The sequence below is a fragment of the Salmo salar genome, chromosome 02 (genome assembly GCF_965601325.2).
Source record: "Salmo salar chromosome 02, fSalSal1, whole genome shotgun sequence".
Classification (NCBI taxonomy): Eukaryota; Metazoa; Chordata; class Actinopteri; order Salmoniformes; family Salmonidae; genus Salmo; species Salmo salar.
In genome coordinates this window covers 93,517,303-93,543,098 of record NC_138292.1, presented here as the reverse complement: position 1 = coordinate 93,543,098, position 25,796 = coordinate 93,517,303, and positions in this window count along the sequence as shown.

Sequence of the window (25,796 nt, the reverse complement as noted above, 5' to 3'; positions counted from 1 at the left end):
GGGTTCTTAGAACTATTGTGTCTGTGTGTTCTACTGAGGATGGGACTCTGGGAGAAAACACTGACAGGAGATTTACAATGTCTTTTGGGTGATAAAACCTAAAGAGACCGCAATCCAGAGCATGAGTTAATGTTTCTGTTCTATATGGTACCAGGGAGAGATGACCCCAGGGCCAGACCCTGGTCTCTACACACAGAGTACTGTTTTTACAGCAGATACTGTCTGCTGAGAATTATAAGTATCTTTCATACAAATCTTAACCTTGTGACCCGTTCTATACATCTATTGTTGGTCATGTAGATTAAAAGGGGTGTATCTTGGCTGTAAAAGACCTTTGTACTTTTGTCTCGTGGCTCTCAACGAATAATCTGGGGGTGATTCATCTCTTAACGAATCATCTCGGGGTGATTCATCTCTCAACGAATCATCTGGGGGTGATCGACCAGCCATCATTATCGTAGGGCACCCAATTGATTGACTTTATATGTGTGTTGTATTGACCTGCTCCCTTATAAGTGAATAAAGATTTAGTTTAAGAATATCTCTGACTTGTGATTATTTCTTTAATATCAAATGAGACAAACTTAACAACCACATTTGGCATTGGGGATGTGAATCTTCACTTGGTGACTGCTCCTGATGACCTGGGTAAATGGTGCACCAGGGATCCCTCTAACTTGGGATCTCAGTGAGACCACACTTCAGGAACGGAGCAGATGGACCCACATTTGATCTGAGAGGCAGCGAGCCGAGTGGATACCACATCTTGAACGTAGTTTAAAAATAAAGAATGAGGTGAGCGAAACAAGTGGAGTTTTTAGAAAAGCCTCGTAGGCTCAGAGTGTGTATTCCTGAGTGAGGGGGGCACCTTGGAGGTGTAAACAGGGCTGAGGCAGTAGGCTCTGAGTGTGTATTCCTGAGTGAGGGGGGCACCTTGGAGGTGTAAAGAGGGGCGAGCCAGCTATCTAGCTGGATGAAAACTAGAATCTGTGTTTAGTAGTTAAGGCCATTTATGATATAGTATAAGATAGTAAGGTGCACCTGTAATTGTTTTAAACCTGGACCCCATTTTAGAAGTATTGAAAGATGTAAATGTATGAGTTACAGTATCCTAGGAACTAACTATGAGATAGAAATGTGGAAATATTCCTGCAGGTTAAAATATTGTTGAAAAACAACTAATTGATTAGGTATGTTTGGGAATAGCATTGTGTGACTGTGATATGAGAGTTGTGTGACTGTCTTAATCTGAAGTTTGGAAAGTAACACTAGAGATCTACAGTTCCTCACAGAGATCTATAGTTCCTCACAGAGATCTATAGTTCCTCACAGAGATCTATAGTTCCTCACAGAGATCTATAGTTCCTCAGAGATCTGTAGTTCCTCAGAGATCTGTAGTTCCTCACAGAGATCTGTAGTTCCTCAGAGATCTGTAGTTCCTCAGAGATCTGTAGTTCCTCTCAGAGATCTGTAGTTCCTCTCAGAGATCTGTAGTTCCTCTCAGAGATCTGTAGTTCCTCACAGAGATCTATAGTTCCTCATAGAGATAGATCTATAGTTCCTCCTAGAGATCTATAGTTCCTCCTAGAGATCTATAGTTCCTCCTAGAGATCTACAGTTCCTCACAGAGATCTATAGTTCCTCATATAGAAATATGGTTTATCAGATGATTGACATGTGGATAATAAGCTTTGATATAACGTTATCTTGGGGTTCCTTCACTGCCCATCATAGAAGGTCACGAGGTGGTATTGAGATATATGTATGATCATTTAGAAAGCAGCGAAAGGTCTATAGTTCCTGGGAGGCTTGATTTTGCCGTGGTCTCAGGGAGGTTAGAGAACCATTGAGGATCCCATGGTCACTGTCTGGGAAACAAAAGTTTATTTTTTGTTCTGCTGGGAGTATGTTTGGAGAGCTGCTTCGTAGCTGTGGAGAGTCCTTGAAAAAGCAAATGGAATGGTTGTTGTGACTACCTGAGAATTTCTTACGTTTTATATGGATTCTGTGAATATATGAAAATATGATGAATTGTATGTGTGTATAATGATTAGTAGAGATTTGATGAAGTAATACTGGGAATATAATTAGATACAATTTATACAACCCATATGTAGACGAACGTAGGTTTTGAGTTGGTATCTTTAATGGATCATTTGATAAAGATGAGGGTTAAGCATTATTAAACAGTCTACAAAGTCTGGGCAGTTGTTTCAGAAACTGACGGGAGTGTGTCCACTTTAGGGGAAGTTACGGGGGGGGGGGGGGGCTGCCCCTACAAGCGACTTCCCCTACAAACCAACGACTCCCTTTGAAAACGGGCGATGCGGCATCAGAAACATTTATTATAGTGTAAAAATGTACTACAAAGTGTAGCTAAACAGAATAACTTTGGTCATACCCACTCAGCACGTGGCGTCAAAGGACGTTGAATTACGGTCGATATCAGGTCTGTCTGTGGCCTCTATTTCGCCCTAAAATAATCATCCCAAATTGGGCTGTGTATAACTATGTAAATGTCTCTCGGACAAGGTGACTTTTATCAATATACACTCTAAAAAGTAAAGGTTCCTGGAGTATCCTTTAGGGGTTCTTCAAATTGAAACTGTTGGGGAACCCCTATAAGTTCTCAGAAGAACCCCTTATCATGGTTCCTCTAAGAACCTTTTGGGGTTAATTTTTTTAGCTCCCGGTCCACCCTCCCTCCATTATAAAACAATATTTTAATAATAATAACAATATTGATTTAAATAATTCATTGTTTATTTAGTGGCACCACAAATGTGAATTCATATTTACAAAACAATTTAACAAACAAAACACATTACCAAATTGCAACATTTCTGCAGACATGTCAGACCATAATAAATAATACATTTACTTTGTATAGTGATTTTCATGACATTTAAAAACAAATAATAATAATGATGTACAATAAAAACATAATTAAAAATGAATCATAGGTAAAATAACAACATAGACTTGATGCTAAATACAGATTTTTCAGCTTTAGTGTGTATATCATATCCACTTAGTTATGTTAGGAAGTTCTCCATCTTTATGACCGGCCCTAGTAACTTCACCCCAACTTCTCTTATCCACAGAACACAGTAATTTAACAACATAAGTGTTTTTCTGACATTTTGGGGAAATTTAAGGGAAAATAAAAATCCATCCGTAGCAGAGCCCCAAGTCCCACAGGGACGTCCTCGAAGGCGTGGATGTTCTCCCCATCAATGGCCAGCGGGATTTAACTCTCATGGTGAAATGGATTTCCACCGATGTGCAGTAAAGGAGTGAAGAGCGGTGAAATCTGTGTCAACAAAAGTAAGGAAAGATTAATATACATACAATTAACAAAGAACATAACAAATGTTCAGCTGTAGTTTTATATAAGCATGCACACCTATGTTTAAGAAGAAACAGATGATTGGTGCATAGACATACCTTGTCACGGACATAAAGGCCACTCGGGTCCTCATTGAAGAGGTTGGGCAAGAGCAGAATCGCTGCTGTGGTCTCTAGTCCTAGTAAAGTAAAGCAATGATCTTACTACACTTGCTAATTTTATTACAAAATACATTAGAGAAAGGGAAGGAATAAGAGCAAATCCCTCTTCTGTATTTTCCTTCAGGGACCGTCAAAATAGCAGGATGATGTCCTCACCCCTGCCTCGCCTCTCTACCTCTAATAGTCCTTGAATTATATTTTTGTCTATATCCATTCCATGGATTTGTTTCATTTCTGAGAAGATCTGAAAAGATCATTTGCACACATTTGTACGCTAATAGATTTCAGTTTGTATTGACTGCTATGTAGGTTAAATGTACACTTCAAATGCAGCTGTCCTACAACATATCTGTACCTTCTTGAAAATGTGTCAAAGAATAGTCTTACAAGCATTTTTATATATATATATATATATATATATATATATATATATATATATATATATATATATATATATATATATATATATATATATATATATATATATATACATTGTAATTTGTAAGTCGCTCTGGATAAGAGCGTCTGCTAAATGACGTAAATGTAAATGTACTACATCAATATTGAAAGATAAATGGCATCAACATACAATGTAATGTAAAATAGAGGAACATATTGGAGAAAGCACTAGCCAATACAGTACTGCCATACAGTAACAGTACTCTCATACAGACATAATATCACATTTCAAGATATCTTTGTACAGAAATTGTTCAATATTTTATCAGGCGGACTTGAAAGATTATACACAACATTTTGCTGCGTGGCAATACTGTGTTTGGATTCTGAAGGGCATTTATACAAAAGAGGTAGTCTAGACACTGTATTAATACCATTATGCATTTGAATCCCATCTACAGCTACCATCTAAGATATTAATTTCCCTCCACAAGGGAGCGGACATGTAACGTTTCCAAAATGGGATAGTATTGTCCATGTAACGTTTCCAAAATGGGATAGTATTGTACATGTAACGTTTCCAAAATGGGATAGTATTGTACATGTAACGTTTCCAAAATGGGATAGTATTGTACATGTAACGTTTTCAAAATGGGATAGTATTGTAAATGTAACGTTTCCAAAATGGGATAGTATTGTACATGTAACGTTTTCCAAAATGGGACAGGTATTGTACATGTAACGTTTCCAAAATGGGACAGTATTGTACATGTAACGTTTCCAAAATGTGACAGTATTGTACATGTAACGTTTCCAAAATGGGACAGTATTGTACATGTAACGTTTCCAAAATGGGATAGTATTGTCCATGTAATGTTTCGAAAATGGGATAGTATTGTCCATGTAATGTTTCGAAAATGGGATAGTATTGTACATGTAACGTTTCCAAAATGGGATAGGATTGTACATGTAACGTTTCCAAAATGGGATAGGATTGTACATGTAACGTTTCCAAAATGGGATAGTATTGTACATGTAACGTTTCCAAAATGGGATAGTATTGTACATGTAACGTTTCCAAAATGGGACAGTATTGTACATGTAACGTTTCCAAAATGGGATAGTATTGTACATGTAACGTTTCCAAAATGGGATAGTATTGTACATGTAACGTTTCCAAAATGGGACAGTATTGTACATGTAATGTTTCCAAAATGGGATAGTATTGTACATGTAACGTTTCCAAAATGGGATTGTATTGTACATGTAACGTTATGCCCCCTTGTGAGTTAATAGTATTGCATGCTGTAGCAGGCTATATAAAGAGGAAGACCTCCATTGACGATTCAGTTCGTTGTAACATCTCGTCTGGACAGGTCACCGTCCTTAGTTAGTTAGTTAGTTAGTTAGTTAGTTAGTTATTTAACGAAGCTAACGTTAGCTAGTTCATTATCACAAAAGTGAAAACTGCTCTAGATTGGAAACTTACGTTAATGAGTGTAAAGCCATGTTGGCTTTATGGAAACGATATACAATATATGGGAAAGAATATAGTTCAGGAAATAATCCAAACCTAGTTGTGCCTAGTTAGGACATAACGTTAGCTAGCTAGCTAACGGTACTGTACTGTAGCTCATACAACGCCGACGGTCAAACCCGGCTTTCTAATATTTACGTTCATTAACTATTGTAACGTTATGGAAGATATTCACAGAAAACCAGCATTGTGCCCAGGTACACCCCCAACACTTTAAGCCCTTCACAACCCCACTGCAAACCCCCTGGAAGCAGAGGAGGAGCCCTATCCCCCATGCCCCACATAACAGAGCTTTGCTCTTGCCCCAGTTTACCTTAGCTGATGAAGCTCCCTCGTACACCTTCAGACTGGTCTCCAGTGCCTGCATATCTTGACCATCCCTGACCATCACAGAGACATCATCTGCATATGCTGACACTGCTATGCCTGTCACCACACCCATACCTGTCCAGCACACTCCCTGCAGTCTCCTGCGTAGCAGGCCTAAAAAAGGCTCAATGGCTAATGTGTATAAACTGCCCAGATAGAGGGCATCCTTGTCTAATGCCCCGTCTCACCCAGACTGGCCTACTGAGCCCCCCTCCCACCTTAACCATACATGATGCCCCAGCATACAACAGCTTCACACAGGTCAAAAAACTCCTCCCAAACCCAAACACAGACATCACATTAAACAGATATTCATGGTCCACTCTGTCAAAAGCCTTCTCTTGATCTAAAGAGACCAGTCCAAAGTTCACATTAGAACCCTCTCGACAAGTCCAACATGTCCCTAATTAAGAACAGGTTGTCCGTGATTGAGCGTCCCGGTACACAATATGTTTGGTCCTTATGTACTATCGAGTCCAAGTGGGACTTCAGTCTGTTAGAGAGGACCTTGGCAAATATCTTGTAGTCCGCACAGAGCAATGCCACAGGCCTCCAGTTCTTAAGTTCACACAAGTCCCCTTTTTTGGGCAGGAGAGTCAGAGCCGCCCGACGGCAGCTCATCGGCAACTCTCCTACCCCGATGCATTCACGCAACACGCAAAAGAAGTCCTGTCCAATTATTCCCCAGAATTTTTTATAAAACTCCACTGGGAGTCCATCGACCCCCGGTGCACGACCGGGGGACATCTGGGTTACGGCCTCTGCCAGTTCATGGGACAACAGAGGAACGTCCAAATCGTCCCTCTGTGCCAGAGAGAGTTTAGGGAGTTCTGTGAACAAGACCTGAGCACACAAAGGATCACACTCTTCTGCCCTATACAATTCAGTATAAAACTCCACAGTCCGCTCCCGCATCTCACCCACCACAGAGGTCACCCGCCCATCAGACAGCCGTAGACAATGCATACCCTTGGCTTCACTGCTCTGTCTTTCCAAACCAAAGAAGAAGGAGCTGGGAGCATCCATCTCCTTGAGCATGGAGAATCTAGCTCTTACAAGTGCTCCCTTTGCTTTAACCTGGAAAAACTGCCCAGGTCCCTGCGTAATTCAGCTAAATTAGCCTGGAGGCCTACATTGCCTTGCCCCACCATCTCTACCTCCATCTCACTAATACACCGCTCTAGTTCCCCCAATACTCTCCTAGCCTCTGAGGATGAGAGAGCTGTGTATTGTTGACAGAAAAGCCGAATTTGGATTTTCCCCACATCCCACCATTGGCTCAGAGACTCATACTCCTCTATTTGCTGCCTCCACCTTTCCCAGAAGGTCTGGAAACCTGCGCAAAAAGTGGCATCTTGTAAGAGCTTTACATTGAATTTCCAATAGGATGCCTGCCGGGGCCCTGGTGAAATAGACAGCCGAGCCATGGTTATGTGATGATCGGAAAACCCCACCGGGAGAATGGTAGCGCCCAACAGCCTATTGCTCCGATTCCTAGACATATAAAACCGATCAAGTCGGGCTGCACTCACCCTAGCCCCAAAAACCTTCACCCATGTGTACTGTCTTGTGTTCGGATGTTTAGTTCTCCAAACATCCACTAAGTCGAACTGATTAATAATGTCCCTTAACACTCCCACTGACACTGAATGAGGCTCTTCCCCATTTCTGTCTTTTGTAAAATCCATTGTGCAGTTCCAGTCCCCTCCGACCACCAGTGTCTCCTCAGGCGCTACCTGTGAGAGTTCCTGTCTAAGACTCCCAAATAGAACCCCTCTTTCTCTCCCTGTGTTAGGCGCATACACATTTATAAAGACAAAACCCATGTTGTTAATTTCTGCTTTAACAACAAGGAGCCTACCCCTACACACCTCCTTTGAGGAGCACATTTTTACAGACAGACCCGGTGCAAAAAGGACTGCCACTCCTGCACTAAGATTTGTCCCATGGCTCAACACACTTGCCCCTTTCCACCAGAGCCCCCAATCGACTTCATTCAACACATCACTATGTGTCTCCTGCAGAAACAACACCTGTACTTTTTTTTGTTTTACATATTCACCCAACACACTCATCTTTCCCGCATCTCTGGCGCCATTTATATTGAGCGAGCCTACCCGTAGAGTCTCCATAAGAAGTGGGAGAAAAGCCAGCAGAGAAAAAAGACCAATAGCAAAGCTCAAAAGTCCCAGTGTCAGAAAGAAAGTATACATCTAAACAGTGTCCGAAGGTAAACCCTTACGCACTGTTGTGACCCACTTCCTCAACCTAAACCGTTTCCTGGGTGAGAGGACACCATGCCCCTCATTTTTCACAGCATGTTGTACTGATCGTACAAACTTTCTTGAATCAGGGAAAAAAGCCTCAAGATTAACTTTTTTTCCCTTGGTCTCATTCAGGAACCTTGTCAGTTCTCTCAATGTGTACTTAGACCCCTCTGCTTGACTGGCTGTCAGCTCCGGGCCTATTGAAGAGGAGTCTGAAAAAAATATCTCCTCATCCTCTTCCTCAGACTCACTTTCCTCCTCATCTCTATCTCCCACCCTGACCACCTGCTCTTCCTCTCTGGTCATGGCATCTCCCACAGCAACAGGCAAAATTTCCATTGTGCCTTTAACCACACCCTTTTTCCTTTTCCGCTTGGCACCCTCCTCCTCCCCCCCTAGTCTCTTACACTTCCCCACTATACTCTCCTCATCCACTAGCATAACCTGACTAGACCTAGCATCCTCTACACCACCCTCCATAGCATGACTAGGCCCAGCATCATTCACACCATCCTCCATATCATAGCTAAGCCCAGCCTCAGCTACCCCACCATCTCTAGCCTGACTAGGCTTAGCCTCCACTACCCCACCATCTCTAGCCTGACTAGACCCAGCCTCCGCTACACCACCATCTCTAGCCTGACTAGACCCAGCCTCCACTACACCACCATCTCTAGTCTGACTAGACCCAGCCTCCTCTACCCCACCATCTCTAGTCTGACTAGACCCAGCCTCCGCTACCCCACCATCTCTAGCCTGACTATGCTTAGCCTCCACTACCCCACCATCTCTAGCCTGACTAGACCCAGCCTCCGCTACACCACCATCTCTAGCCTGACTAGACCCAGCCTCCACTACACCACCATCTCTAGTCTGACTAGACCCAGCCTCCTCTACCCCACCATCTCTTGCCTTACTAGACCCAGCCTCAGCTACCCCACCATCCCTGGTATGACTAGGCCCAGCCTCTGCTGTCTGCATCTCATTTCCCCCTGCACTTTGACCTCGATTTCCCCCACCGGCGCTTGTACCCTCACTTTGTCTACGGCCTTTATGTGGGCACGCAAAGCTCTTATGCCCCAAATCCCCACACTCAAAACACCGTAGACTGTCTGTGCTGGCAAACCCTGCATAGAGCCCCTCCCCATGCCTCACTTTAAAATGCACATTTAGCTGTTGCTCATTGTTGTTCAGGAACATAAACACTTGCCTCCGGAACGAAACAACGTGCTTAACAGCAGCTGCCTGAAAACCTGCCGACAGTACACGAAACCCGCTAGCAAACTTACCAAAACGACTCAGCTCTTTCCTGATTTGATCGTCCGTAATAAACGGAGGTAAATTTGCAACAACTACTCTTGTCGAAGGGGTAGAAAGAGGTAAAACTGGCACCAACACATCCCTTACAAATATTCCGCTAGCAATTAGCCTACCAACCAAATTTTCTCTTTTCATGAACACCACCACCGCTTTGTTCATTCTAGAAGCAGAATGTATAAATTCAGCTCCTACCTGTTCGCTGACCGCGAGCAGAACCTCCTCCACCTTAACTCCATTCTCAGGAACACACCTGAATCCATGCCGTATCGACAGCGTCTCCTCCGCGCTAGGCTGAGAAGCCATCGCGCATACCACACCTTGCAAACCCCAGAAACCTTACTCTGTCTTCTTCCACCCTAACTCTGAAAAAAAACGGTGGATACCGCTAAAACAAATATTGCATTAACCCTCCACCATAGAAAAAAAAATGTAAGAAAAAGATCAAGAAAAGAGTCTAGAAAGTTAGTTAGGACAGAGTCCTCCGCACCAAACACTCAAACTCCAAAAAACTCCCAGCATGCAGAGAGAGAGAGAGAGAGAGAGAGAGAGAGAGAGAGAGAGAGAGAGAGAGAGAGAGAGAGAGGAGAGAGAGAGAGAGAGAGAGAGAGAGAGAGAGAGAGAGAGAGAGAGAAGAGGAGAGAGAGAGAGAGAGAGAGGAGATGAAGAGAGGAGAGAGAGAGAGGAGAGGAGAGAGAGAGAGAGAGAGAGAGAGAGAGGAGATGAGAGAAGAGAGAGAGAGAGAGACTCTTGGTTTTGGTCACAAGAGAAGAGAAAGAAAACCTTTATGAGCTGAACAGTATGCCAGTGGAGGGGAAGACAGTACCAGGTGAAACCAATTGTGGTTTGTGACTATTATGATTTCCATTGTAGCCAATTCAGTTGCAGTAATTCTATTACAGATTTTTTTGGTAATTCCGTTACCCAATTTATGAATTACGAATTTGAACCACTTAACCAAAGTTGATCTCAGAAAAATCACTGTAAGTCATTTTTATCTCTACCATTTCTTTCATTATAATCCCTCCTCACTGAGGGAGAGAAATGTGAAAATACCTGAAAGTTATGGTTGGTTTTTGGTAACGGAATTAAAAGGCACAAGGGAATTTTTCTGAAACTTAAAGAAGGTTAACTCTTTCTCTAAAACCAAATGTAAGTGTTGATATTAGTAGTCAGGGGTCTTTACGTCAACATGATTCTGTTTTTATGTAGTTTTGATATTGGACCTTTTAAGACTTTCTTCTGGAAGATGTTTTCTAATATCCCTTTTCCCATGTTTACCCAGAAATCAAAGCCTTCACTGGTTGAAAAATGAATCTAGAGTTACATTTACCAAAAATATAGACTCTTAGATTTCATTTGACACCAAATTACACATGCTCCTATGAGCATCACGTTGGTGCTCCTGGGTCCTTTTACATGGAAATGCCCTACTGTAACTCTAGAGATACAATCTATCCCCAACTAGTAATAAAGTGGTCTGGCTGGTTTGCCACTGGCCTCTCCAGCTTCAGGCTGAATCACACCCATGATGAGAGGAGGTTTACTGGACACAGGGAGAAACTACAGTCTGAATCACACCCATGATGAGAGGAGGTTTACTGGACACAGGGAGAAACTACAGTCTGAATCACACCCATGATGAGAGGAGGTTTACTGGAGACACAGGGAGAAACTACAGTCTGAATCACACCCATGATGAGAGGAGGTTTACTGGACACAGGGAGAAACTACAGTCTGAATCACACCCACGATGAGAGGAGGTTTACTGGACACGCATGGAGAAACTACAGTCTGAATCACACCCATGATGAGAGGAGGTTTACTGGACACACAGGGAGAAACTACAGTCTGAATCACACCCATGATGAGAGGAGGTTTACTGGAGACACAGGGAGAAACTACAGTCTGAATCACACCCATGATGAGAGGAGGTTTACTGGACACACAGGGAGAAACTACAGTCTGAATCACACCCATGATGAGACTACCTTTAAGGCTTAAAGGTTTGGTTAATGTTAGGGTTAAGGTTAAGGTTAGGGTCAGTTTTAGGTTTCAGGTTTTGGCCAGACGGGCTGTCAATGGGATGTTGGTCCGAAAAGTCCATTTAGTCTTTCCCTTCTCAAACCTGTCCTCCCCCTAACCAGTTCATATCATGTATTCCACCACCAGCACACCTGATTCACTAATCAGAGGTTTTGATGATTAGTTGACCAGTGGTACAAAGTGGACTGGATCTAGGTGAACTATGTGGAGGGTCTTCCAGGGACAGTACAGTACAGACTGAGAAGCTAACAACAGTGTAGTTTACTCAACTCATTCACACTATCATGATTATTGTTTAGAGAGAAGATCAGCACAAGGGCATAAAGTGTAAGATATAGCAAGAGAGGACAATATGGTGCAAGGTAGCCAAAGTGGAATCAAAAGTCATAGGCCTAATCATCAATCAAATATGAAATATAAAACCAAAATATAATCTACATATAAAGACAACATGTCATCTACATGTGTTATAGAATAGCTCCCTTCTCACATCCCAGGTCATGTTTGGACTGGAACGTGACAACTCAACAGGCTATGCGCATCTCCCCAATAGCCTACAGACAACTTTCCTGAGTGCAATGTGATTAATGTGACAGATATGTACAGTATAATAAGCATAGTGAAGAAGGTAAAGATCCCACCTCTGACACACAGCAGAGACATCTTTGCTGAGATTTCCCCTGGAGCAAGAGTCCCTCAACAATTTAAAAACACTCATTGCGTTTCAATGAATGTACTCCCCAAACGCTTGTTGCATCGTAAACTATCCTCCCTCCCTTGGGACATTCAGCGGATGGATGATGCGCCGCTGCCATTTACTTGGATCAGAGGTTGGACGAACGCTCCTCCAGCTCACGATACGCAATGGTGGAGAACTACAGTGTGGTGATGTGTCGTTCACGAACGAACGGCTCTTTTTGAACGGATCTTTTTGTTGAACGTCGGGAACCGAAATGCATCGGTGAAAGATCCATTCATCTGGCTCTCTGATTTGCATACTGCTACTACTGCTTGTTGAGCTCAGATCAACGTTTTTCTGCAGATAAATTACAACATCATTGTCTAAAGGGGGTGAATCCTCACTGCAGAAACAATACATAGTGGGGAGAGCGGGTCAATCTGGTCCACGAGGATTTATTTCATGCTTAAAAACGAGTTCTTCAATTGTTGACGCGCATTTCAGAATCGGACTTCATGTTAGCCTACCTTTTGGCTTTTACATTGAATATTTGGTGCCCAAGAGTTGTGATTGTATGTTTGTTTGTACAGTTATGGCTGTCCTGTTATTATTTTGTGTACTCACTAAACACCCACATTTGTATTTGTGTGGGAAATGTTTGTAGGCTATGGTTGCTGTTTGTATTTCATTGAACTTTAGGTCCATACAAAGAGAAATCACTCAACATAGACTACCAAATAACCTTAGGCAAAAATACACGAAATAAAAGTCAAGTGAAAATAGTTATTAATGTCTTTATCAATTATGAGTAGCTCAACAATATCGACTTTTGGACACTGATGCGCAGGAGAACCCCTAGCTGTCAATCAAGCAGGCGCGGTGAACCGATTATGACGCTCAAGCGTTTCAAATGACGCAACAATACAGGTCCAGACCAGAGAAAGTTAATGCCAAAGATATTATTCGGTTCCACACTAAAACTGCGGTTTGACAAGTGTGATTTGAGGTGAGTCAAATATTTACACAAGTTTACAATACATGAACCAACCGCTAGCTTACTTAGCCTATAATTCTGTCATGGTAAGATAATACATGTGAAGGTGAACGTTAATGTATTTGAAATATTTTTTCTTTCTGACATTATAAAATACAATTATATCTTTGTTTTTTTCTGTTGCTATCAATCAGTCCATCTATATCTACTCTTCTGTCTGTCTGTCTTGCTGACTTGTCTGTCTGTCTGTCTGTCTGTCTGTCTGTCTGTCTGTCTGTCTGTCTGTCTGTCTGTCTGTCTGTCTGTCTGTCTGTCTGTCTGTCTGTCTGTCTGTCTGTCTGTCTGTCACAGATCTGTCTGTCTGTGTACTGTCTAGCCAGCATATGCCAGAAAGGTTCTTTCACACAGGCTCATATTCACAAAGTCTCATAGAAGGAGTGCTGATCAATAATCAATTTTGTCTTTTAAATCAAACTGAATACGTTTTGATGAACAGGGGGGATCTGATCCTAGATCAGCACTCCTACCCTGAAACACTTTGTGAACACAATCCAGGTGTACTGTGATTATGAAGTTGTGATGAGGTATTATTATATTACTTGTGCTGATGCATGATGGGTTGTAAGCGAGAGCTTGAGTACTGTAGTGTGTAGACTATTTCTGAATTCACTGACCTGGTGAGTAAATGTTGTGTACAATGGCCCCATCTAGTGACAGAAACATAGAAACACACATTGTTGCTGAACGAAGGCATCTCTTTATTTTCCAGAAATAAAACTTGTAGACCTTTCCTGCAGTCTCTGAGGAGATGGACACCTCTTCTTGTTCTGGACGATCTCCGTCTCCTACTGGGACTGTCTTCTTACCCCCTCCTATCATGTGGAACAGTCTGTAAGTCATTCATCACATAACCTAGCTCTGGTCCAGGGCATTATGTGCGGCTTGCTGAAGGAAGGCTCAGTGTCTGCAAGCTGTAAGTAACGCCCTGGACCAGAGCTACACATTACCCACCTCTGGCCATCATGGACAGTCAACTCATTACATTCACGTACTGTAAGTCACAGTTGTGTGAGTTGTGTTATTAAAGACAGTTTAATTGCGCAGAGGTTTAATTATTATTTTAACGCTGTAATAAATTGTCTGAGTTCACTTCCTAAATAATGTGTTGACATTCATTTGCTCCCAGCTACAAGCAGGCAGAGATGAAGGTTCAGTTCCTGAGAGAAGAGAAGAAGACCTGTACAAAGAAGGAAGCCCACATGCTTGAGTTGAGAGGGAAGGATCGAACGATCCGAAATCAGAAGAAGGAGATGGACAGACTTCAAGTCTGCCTCTGGGAGGAGGAAAAGAAGAAGAGGAATGGTGGAATGGAGAAGGACAAGATCATTGAACATCTACAGTCTGAGACAGACCATCTCAGATCCCTTTTAAAAGAGGAAAGGAGGAGAAGAAGAGTAGAAAGGGGTCTAATGAATGAGTGGAAGGCTGAGATCCTGAGACTGAGGGAGTCAGAGAGCCAGAGAGAGGCAGAGAGCCAGTGGGAGGCAGAGAGACAGAGGGAGTCAGAGAGCCAGAGAGAAGCAGAGAGACAGAGGGAGGCAGAGAGCCAGAGAGAAGCAGAGAGACAGAGGGAGGCAGAGAGCCAGAGAGAAGCAGAGAGACAGAGAGAAGCAGAGAGACAGAGAGAAGCAGAGAGACAGAGGGAGGCAGAGAGACAGAGGGAGGCAGAGAGACAGAGAGAAGCAGAGAGACAGAGGGAGGCAGAGAGACAGAGAGAAGCAGAGAGCCAGAGAGAAGCAGAGAGACAGAGGGAGGCAGAGAGACAGAGAGAAGCAGAGAGACAGAGGGAGGCAGAGAGACAGAGGGAGGCAGAGAGAGTCACAGAAGCGATGGAGAACCAGAGAAAAATGCAGGAGATCAAGAGAGTCAAACATCTGCTGGAGCTACTGATGGTGGATCTACAGCTGGCCCACGTAAGACATGTCATTGTTATTATTAAATGGCCGTGTATATTCACCCAGCTGAAAATGAATGACGGTGGACAGCGGTACACTAACCCAATGTTAACTTTTATGCCTTTCCTTAACGTTAACCCTTACCTTGACCTCACTGAAACTATACCTAACCTTTACCTTAACCCAACCCTAGGTCCTGAACCTAACCTTCATTTATCTCAACCCCTATGCCTTTCTTCTGCCGGTTGAATATCCACTTCCTTATTAACATCATTACTGTTGTTGTTGTTGATAACTGTATGTGTGCAGGTTGTAAATAATTGCATTAGTGAAACATCATTAGTAGGAGTAATTTCTACAAGCATAAACATCAGAGGCAACATTGTTATAACATCACACAAATTGCAACAGGAATTTCTCAAACCCCTAACTGAATGGGCAAACTAGTTGTGTGTTTGTATTTGTCCATAAAATGTCTCATAATTCTTTCAAACATGTCAATACATTAATTGACAATGAATTGTCCAGATGAATTGATCAAAATAACCCTGCTATTGATGTTGTCCAGTGTTTGATTCAATTACCTAGGTCTAGGTTGTATTTCTATGTATCATTCTCTGCAAATCCTTTGAAAGTATGTCTTGGTCATAGATTATCACTAATTTCACCTTTTAAAATGAAGCAAGAGATAGAGAGATTGATGCTATGGCAGAAAGTCATGGAGGATCAGCGACCAAGACTGGCCTGGAACAACAAACCTATTGAGACAGAAAGAGAGAGGGAAAGAGAGAGGGAAAAAGAGATGGAAAGGGAGAGAAAAGCAGAAATGGAAAGACAAGAAATGAAGAAGAAAGTGAAACAGGCAGAAGAAACGATAAAAGTGTTAGAACGAGAGATTGAGACATTGAAAGAGATGGAAAAGGAAATCATATTTGAAAGAGAAAGAGACATGCGTATTGCAGAGAATGAGAAAGTCAAACTGGTTAACGGAAAGGTAAAAGAGTTAGAGAGAGAGGTTGAGAGACTGAAAGAAGATATGACAACAAAAGAGATTCAATACAAAATCAAATTTGAAAGAGCGAAAGAAGCATATAGAAGACAGAATGAGAGAGTGAAACAGTTTAACCAAAATGTACTAGTGTTAGACAGAGAGGTTGTGAGAATGAAAGAAGAGATTAGATTGAAAGACGAGACTGAACCAGAGAGAACATTTGATAGAGACAGAGAGAGAGAAAATGATTGGAGACGAAGTGAAGAGGAGATGAAAAATAGAGTGGAGAGAGAGATGGAGATGGAGACAGCCCTCATCAATGACAAAAAGACGTCTGAATTGGAGGAAGTCTTCAAGAAAATCAAGATACAGCTGATAGAATTAGAAAATATGGAAACAGACGAATATAAATGGAAACAGAACCAAATGGACATGGAGGAGAAGATGGAGGGTGAGAACAACAAACAGAAAGAGGTAGAAAGAAAGAGAATGGAGAATGTACCAAAACAGAGACAAGTAGATGAGAAGAAGAAGGAGATGGAGAGCGAAGAAGAAGAAAGATGTAAACAGAAGCAAATAGAGATGGAAGAGGAAGAAAGAGAGAGGGAGAAAGAGAGACAGAGAGAGATCAAAAGAAAGAGAATGGAGAAGAGACAAAAAAATATGGAAAGAGAGCAAGAGAGACAGAGAGAGATTGAAAGAGAGAATGAAGAAGAAATATTTAAACAGAAGCAAATAGAGATGGAAGTGGAAGAACGAGAGAGGGAGAAAGAGAGACAGAGAGAGATTGAAAGAGAGCATGAAGAAGAAAGATTTAAACAGAAGAAAATTGAGATGGAAGAGGAAGAACGAGAAGGAGAGAGAGAGAGAGATTGAAAGAGAGAATGAAGAGGAACTATTTAAACAGAAGCAAATAGAGATGGAAGAGGAAGTACGAGAAGGAGAGAGACAGAGATTGAAAGAAAGAGAAAGCAGAAGAGACAAAAAAATATGGAAAGAGAAGAAGAGAGACAGAGAGAGATTAAAAGAGAGAATGAAGAGGAACTATTTAAACAGAAGCAAATAGAGATGGAAGAGGAAGAAAGAGAGAGGGAGAAAGTGAGACAGAGAGAGTGAAGAAGAACTATTTAAACAGAAGCAAATAGAGATGGAAGAGGAAGTACGAGAAGGAGAGAGACAGAGAGAGATTGAAAGAAAGAGAAAGGAGAAGAGACAAAAATATGGTAAGCAAACAAGAGAGACAGAGAGAGATTGAAAGAGTGAATGAAGAAGAAAGATGTAAACAGAAGCAAATAGAGATGGAAGAGGAAGAAAGAGAGAGGGAGAAAGTGAGACAGAGAGAGCAAAAGAAAGAGAATGGAGAAGACACAAAAAAGAATGGAAAGAGAGCAAGAGAGACAGAGAGAGATTGAAAGAGAGCATGAAGAAGAAAGATGTAAACGGAAGCAAATACAGATAGAAGAGGAAGAAAGAGAAGAAGAGAGACAGAGAGAGATGGGAGAGAAAGAGACGACAACAACAAGAGGAGAAAAAGAGAAAGTTTGAGAGAGCTCAAGAAGAAGAAGATATATGGAAACAGAAGCAAATTGACATAGAGAAGGAGGGAAGAGAGAGGAAGAAGATACAGAGAAAGATAGAAGAGATACACAGACGACAACAACAAGAGGAGAGACAGAAACAAATGGAGAAAGAGAAAGAAAGGGAGAAAGACAATGAGAATCAGGGAGAGATAGAATTAAAAGATCAGCAACAGAAAGAGATGGAGAAAGAAAATATGATTATGAGAGAGAGGGAGGAAGCAGGAAGAAGAAATGAGGGGCAGAATGAACTGGAGATAGAACAGGAGAGAGAGATGGAAGAAAAGCAGGAAGTGATTATTAAGAAAGCAGAGGAAGAGTACATGGAAAGAGAAGAGAGAGGAAAGGAAGTAAGCATGAAGAAAGATGTAGTAGTTAATGTTAAAGCTAAAGCACGGGAAGTCTTCAATAGACGTAAAGAGAGGAGGTTAGAAGTGTTGAAGGGGGAACGAGAACACATAGAAAGAGGACAACAAATCAGGAGGGACAAGGAGGAAAGACAGCTGGAGATGGAAAGAAAACAGGAGAGGGCAAGACAACAAAAGGAGCAGGATAAAAAACGAGAGATTGGAATTGCCAGACAGAAAGAAATGTTCAGACTAAGAGAGGAGGAGAGGCAGAGAGAGGAAAAGAGAGAGGAGGAGAGAAAGAGAGCCATTGAAGGCCATTTAGATGTCAGAGAGATGTCAGAAGAGGAAAGATGTCAGAAGAGGAAAGAAGAGAGATCCCTGGGAATTACAAGATGGGTGAGATAGAGAACAGTGAAGAGGAGGAGGAGAAGGAAGATGACAAGGAGGACATTCTCCCACCTGATAAAAGTATCCGAAGGAGAGCTGTGGACTGGGTGAATAAGAAGTGGGAGAAGAGGAACCTCAAAAAGATCGAGAGAACGTATCAGAGAGAGGCTGAGGAGGGCTATAAGATCGTCCACCTAGGTAAGACCGCCCACCTGCCCACTCTGCCTGCCTGCCCCTGAGCCTGCCCACTCTGCCTGCCTGCCCCTGAGCCTGACCACTCTGCCAGCCTGCCCACTCTGCCTGCCTGCTCCTGAGCCTGCCCACTCTGCCTGCCTGCCCCTGAGCCTGCCCACCTGACCACTCTGCCTGAGCCTGCCTGTGACCTGGACCTTTGCTTCCCGTTTGATTTCTGACCTCTGCCTACCCCTACCCTGAATCTGCCATCTGGTACCGTTGCCCCACCTCTGGTTACTGACAAGCCATACCCGGGCGTTGGACATGCTGCTAGAGCAATTCCGCGGGTTCTCTGGAGGGCAGCCTGCCACGGGGTAACCCCACCGCTCCTCAGTCACTCGCCGGTTAGCAGCGCCGTCCCACCGGCCACTCTACCTGGAGGGGTTCGTGGGAGAGGTGAGGAAGGTTTTTGATGACCCGTTCTCCGGGACAGAAGCTGCCTGTAAGTTAATTGATCTCCGGCATGACGCCCGCAGGGTGGCCGACTATGCACTGGATTTCCGCATGTTGGCAGTGGAGAGTGCATGGAACCCGGAAGCACTGTTTGACATGTTCCAGCACGGCGTCTCAGAGGAGGTTAAGGACAAGCTTGCTGCTGGGGAATTACCCACTGGTCTTGACTCTCATCGCTTTGACATCCCTACTCAGCCCCTCTTTATTCCCATTGATGTTCGAGCGTTGAACGTGCGCTCTATATGTCGGGTCACCCATAACACCACTCCCATCAACCTATGGGTGTCAGGGAATCACAGCGAGACCATTCAGTTCCTGCTCATTAAGTCCCCCCAGATTCCCGTGGTTTTGGGATTCTCCTGGACCAAACGGCACAATCCACTCATCAACTGGTCTACTGGTGCTATCAATGGCTGGAGTCCGTTCTGCCACGGCCATTGTCTGAATTCGGCACAACCTGCCCAGGGAAGGCTTCCTGGGTCCTCATAGGTGGTTATGGACCTCTCCGTCATTCATGAAGAGTACCGGGACCTCTGGGAGGTTTTGAACAAGTCCTGGTCCACTTCTCTTCTGCCGCACCGCCCCTATGACTGCGGGATTGACCTTCTCCCTAGCACCACGCCGCCCCGGGGACGTCTGTACTGGTTGTTGGGACCAGAGACGAAGGCTATGGAGAACTATATTGGGGACTCTCTAGCTACAGGATTTAGCCATCCCTCTTCCCCTCCCACTGGCGCAGGCTTGTTCTTCATGGATCAGACCCTGTGCCTGTGCATTGACTACAGGGGACTCAATGTCATTACTGTTAAGAACCGATATCTGCCACCACTCATTTCCTCGCCCTTCGAGCCTTTCCAGGTGGAAACTGTATTCTCCAAGCTGGATCTACGAAACGCCTACCACCTGGTGGGGATACGAGAGGGGGACGAGTGGAAGACTGCCTTCAACATGGCCAGCGCCCACTAAGAATATCTGGTCATGCACTTTAGCATCACCAACTCCCCTGCCGTGTTCCAGACTCTGGTGAATGATGTTATCCGTGACATGCTGAATCGGTTTGTCTTCGTCTACCTTGATAACATCCTTGTCTTCTCCCGTTCCCCTCAAGAACACATGCTTCATGTCCAGTAGGATCTCCAGCGCCTTCTGGAGCAACTTCCATCGCTCCACATTCCCTTTCTGGGCTACATGATCTCTGCTGGGAGTGTCCAGATGAATCCCGAGAAAGTGAAAGCGGTGGTGGATTGGCCTCCGCCTACGTCCAGGATGCAGCTGAACACCTCCTGGGGTTAGCCAACTTTTATCGCCGCTTTATCTGGGATTACAGCATCCTTGCCTCTCCCTGTCTGCCGTCACCTCTACCAAGGTTCAGTTCACGTGGTCCACGGCCGCTGACCGGGCGTACCGGGACCTGAAATAGCGATTCACCACAGCTCTGATCTTGGTTCATCCGGACCCTTCCTGTCAGTTTGTGGTGGAGGCAAATGCTTCTGATGTGAGAGTGGGGGCTGTTCTGTCGCAACGTTCTGCCCTGGATTGGAAGTTGCATCCTTGCGCTGCCTTCTCCCACCGCCTCAACGCCACAGAGGAATAATGATGTGGGGAATCGGGAGCTTCTAGCAGTGAAGATGGCAATGGAGGCACTGGCTTGAAGGGGCGGAGCATCCGTTCATTGTGTGGACAGACAACAAAAATCTGGAGTATCTCCACACCGCCAATTACCTCAACTCCAGGCAACTGAAATGAGCACTGATTACCCAGTTCTACTTTCCCCCTCCTACCGGCCGGGGTCCAAGAACGTCAAGCCAGATGTTTTGTTTCACCGCTATAAACCCACGGCTAGCATCCCGGAGCCCGAGACAATCCTTCCTACCTCTTGCCTGGCGACGGCACTCAGCTGGGGTATAGGGGAACAGGTCCGGGAGGCGCAGCGGTTGTAGCCGAAACCTGGGGGGGTCAAGATAACCAGATGTTTGTGCCTGAGGTTGTCCGCTACGCGGTCCTGGAGTGGGCCAATTCCTCCAGGCTAGCCTGTCACACTCACCGTCCCTGGTCCAACATATCCCTGGATTTCGTCATGCCCCCCCCCTCCCCCCGGTCTGAGGGCTACACTGCCATCCTGACTGGTCGACCGGTTATCCAAAGCAGCCCACTTCATTCCTCTCCCCAAACTACCCTTGGCCAAGGAGACGGCCCAGCCCATGGTGTAGCACGTCTTCCGGATCCATGGACTGCCCGTGGACCTGGTCTCCGACCGGGGGCCTCAGTTCTCATCCCAGGTCTGGAAGGCATTCTACGCCCTCATTGGATCGTCGGCCAACCTGTCCTCTGGGTTCCACCACCAGTCCACTGGCAAGTGGGAGCGAGCAAACCACGATCTAGAGACTACTCTGCACTGCCTGGTCTCCGCCAACCCCACCACCTGGAGCTAGCAGCTGGTGTGAGTCGACTACGCCCGCAACACCCTACCCTGCTCTGCCATGGGCCTATCTCCGTTCAAGTGTTCCCTGGGGTATCAGCCTCCGCTCTTCCCCGAGCAGGAGGAAGAGGTCGGCATACCTTCTGCCGAGATGTTTGTCCGCCGCTGTCGTCTAACCTGAAGGAGAGCCCGATTGGCCCTCCTCAATACCACCTCAAGGTATCGAAGACAAGAGGATTGCTATCGGACCACAGCTCCCCAGTATCGGCTAGGGCAGAAGGTATGGCTGTCCACCCGGGATCTGCCACTGCGGGTGGATCTCGCAAACTCTTCCCCCCCAGGTTATTGGCCCATTTCCCATCTCCAAGATTATGAGGCCCTCTGCTGTTCATCTTCTGTTGCTCCGTACTCTTCATATACATCCCACCTTTTAATGTGTCCTGAGTTAAAACCATGTCTCACAGCTTTGTCTCCTGTTTCTGACCTCTGCCTACCCAGAACCTGAGCCTACCTGCGGTCTGGTACCGTTGCCACACCTCTGGTTACTGACCCCTGCCTGCCTTGTACTGTCAAATCAAATCTTATTAGTCACATGCGCCGAATACAACAGGTGTAGACCTTACAGTGAAATGCTGAATAAAACAGGTGTAGACCTTACAGTGAAATGCTGAATAAAACAGGTGTAGACCTTACAGTGAAAGGCTTACTTGCGAGCCTCTAACCAACTCTGCAGTTTCAAAAAATACAGATAAGAGTAAGAGAAAAGTAATTAAAGGGCAACATTAAAATATAACAATATATACAGGGGATGCCGGTACAGGGTGAATATGCGGGGGCACCAGTTAGTTGAGGTAGTATGTACATGTAGGTAGAGTTAACTAAAGTTACTATTGCTTGCCCCTGTGAGTATTAAACTATTGTTTCATTGACGTGGTCTGCATCTGGGTCTAACCTTCATACCTGATAAATATGGTAAGATTTGCCAAGTGGAGGGCGAGGGAGAGCTTTGTACGCGTCTGTGTGTGGAGTAAAGCTGGTCTCAAATTTGTTTCCCTCTGGTTGTGCATTTAACATGCTGATAGAAATGAGGTGACTTTAATTTTTTGGGAAAAACACATATGTCTTTGTTGCAACCAATTAAATTACCTCCTACAGTACATTTGCTACTTCTCCCTTAAATTGAAAGGAACAGGTCATGTGTGAAAACATTAAGGTAACAGAAAAACTGATGTTGGAATTTGAAAACTATTTTTATTCAGTACATTGTCATTTATATACTTTAAGTTATTTATTTTTTTCAATTTAACATTTTTTTTTTTCAACCAACAAAACACATTCCACATTCACAGATGTGACAGACTTAAAACATATATTATTTATAAAAACTAACAATAATAAAAAAGAGAAATATTTAAAAAAAAATATATATATATATATATATATATATACACTGCTCAAAAAAATAAAGGGAACACTAAAATAACACATCCTAGATCTGAATGAATGAAATAATCTTATTAAATACTTTTTTCTTTACATAGTTGAATGTTTGGGAAATTACAGAAAAATAATCAATGGCAATCCAATTTATCAACCCATGGAGGTCTGGATTTGGAGTCCCACTCAAAATGAAAGTGGAAAACCACACTACAGACTGATCCAACTTTGATGTAATGTCCTTAAAACAAGTCAAAATGAGGCCCAGTAGTGTGTGTGGACTCCACGTGCCTGTATGACCTCCCTACAACGCCTGGGCATGCTCCTGATGAGGTGGCGGATGGTCTCCTGAGGGATATCCTCCCAGACCTGAACTAAAGTATCCGCCAACTCCTGGACAGTCTGTGGTGCAACGTGGCGTTGGTGGATGGAGCGAGACATGATGTCCCAGATGTGCTCAATTGGATTCAGGTCTGGGGAACGGGCGGGCCAGTCCATAGCATCAATGCCTTCCTCTTGCAGGAACTGCTGACACACTCCAGCCACATGAGGTCTAGCATTGTCTTGCATTAGGAGGAACCCAGGGCCAACCGCACCAGCATATGGGCTCACAAGGGGTCTGAGGATCTCATCTCGGTACCTAATGGCAGTCAGGCTACCTCTGGCGAGCACATGGAGGGCTGTGCGGCCCCCCAAAGAAATGCCACCCCACACCATGACTGACCCACCACCAAACCGGTCATGCTGGAGGATGTTGCAGGCAGCAGAACGTTCTCCACGGCGTCTCCAGACTCTGTTACGTCTGTCACGTGCTCAGTGTGAACCTGCTTTCATCTGTGAAGAGCACAGGGCGCCAGTGGCGAATTTGCCAATCTTGGTGTTCTCTGGCAAATGCCAAACGTCCTGCACGGTGTTGGGCTGTAAGCACAACCCCCACCTGTGGACGTCGGGCCCTCATACCACCCTCATGGAGTCTGTTTCTGACCGTTTGAGCAGACACATGCACATTTGTGGCCTGCTGGAGGTCATTTTGCAGGGCTCTGGCAGTGCTCCTCCTGCTCCTCCTTGCACAAAGGCGGAGGTAGCGGTCCTGCTGCTGGGTTGTTGCCCTCCTAAGGCCTCCTCCACATCTCCTGATGTACTGGCCTGTCTCCTGGTAGCGCCTCCATGCTCTGGACACTACGCTGACAGACACAGCAAACCTTCTTGCCACAGCTCGCATTGATGTGCCATCCTGGATGAGCTGCACTACCGGAGCCACTTGTGTGGGTTGTAGACTCCGTCTCATGCTACCACTAGAGTGAAAGCACCGCCAGCATTCAAAAGTGACCAAAACATCAGCCAGGAAGCATAGGAACTGAGAAGTGGTCTGTGGTCACCACCTGCAGAACCACTCCTTTATTGGGGGTGTCTTGCTAATTGCCTATAATTTCCACCTGTTGTCTATTCCATTTGCACAACAGCATGTGAAATTTATTGTCAATCAGTGTTGCTTCCTAAGTGGACAGTTTGATTTCACAGAAGTGTGATTGACTTGGAGTTACATTGTGTTGTTTAAGTGTTCCCTTTATTTTTTTGAGCAGTGTATATATATATATATATAAAGATTAATTATTCAAATAGAAATTATATATATAAGACTTGCAGCAGCACTATCAAGGTTCTTATTAGCTATTTCCAGCCTAAGCTGAGACGACGAGCAAATCTTTAGTTTTTACTGCACCTTACACAACATGTTTCTGCTCATTTTCCTAATCACCCCATTCACTCTGTCCAATTTGAAATATAGTTGAGTAGTGGAGACCGGAGTCTATCAAACTTGGCCTGTCTCTTGCTGAGGTCATAAGTGAGCTTTTCAAGAGGGAGAAAGTCAACAATCTGGTCAATCGACATTTTAAATGTAGGAGAAGTATTAGAGGGCCACAATAGAAGAATGCATTTCTTAGCAAAGTATGTAAGAGTCATGAGCAAATTTTCTTTGTCAGGATCAAGAACAAAGTCCTGCTGGGCATTAAGAAGATAGATACACGGGATCATATCAAACTGTACATCTAGTATTTTGTGTATGTATTGATTACCAAAATCTGGCAATCTCTCTACAGCTCCAAAAGAAATGCATATAGGTTCCATTTTCAGAGGTACATCTTCTACGGTTAGGAAAAATGTCTGTTTTCATTCTGTGGAGTCTCATTGGAATGTAATACAATTTGTAATTAGATTCTTTCATTTTTACATTAGTAGAGGAGCAGTATACCCTATCGCAAACCTCCGCCCATAACTCATCACTGATAGACAAACCTCCGCCCATAACTCATCACTGATAGTCAGACCAAGGTCCTTTTCCCAGATTATTTTCAAAGGAGTAAAGGAGGAGCCTCCTTTCTCAGAAAGGAGTCTATAGATATAAGTTATTTAGCCTTTAATGGATTGTGCTGTGATAAGAAGGGTTTCAACTTCATTCAGCTGAGCTCTAAACCTCCTCTTGGAAGTCAATGAGTGAATGACATGTCTAATTTGAATATATATATATTTTTTTAATGGGATCTTGGCACATTGAATTCACTGCAGACCTCTTGAAAGGATTTCAGTGTAGTGATATTCTGATGAAATAGGTCTGAAAAGGTCCTGATTCCAACAGTATGCCAAAGATCAAACTTGGCATCACTCTGGGCTTTTGGCAAGTCTGGGTTGCCTACTATAGGCGAGTGAGAACATATTTTGGAGGAAATGCCCAGGTATTTCTTAGTCCCTCCACGCTAGTAGGGTGCTGTAAATCACAAAGGTTTTGGCTATGTTGCCCACTTCACTAAAGTTATTAATGAATATAATTGAGCTTAGGGGCAATGAACCACAGGATTGGGCTTCTATCTGAATC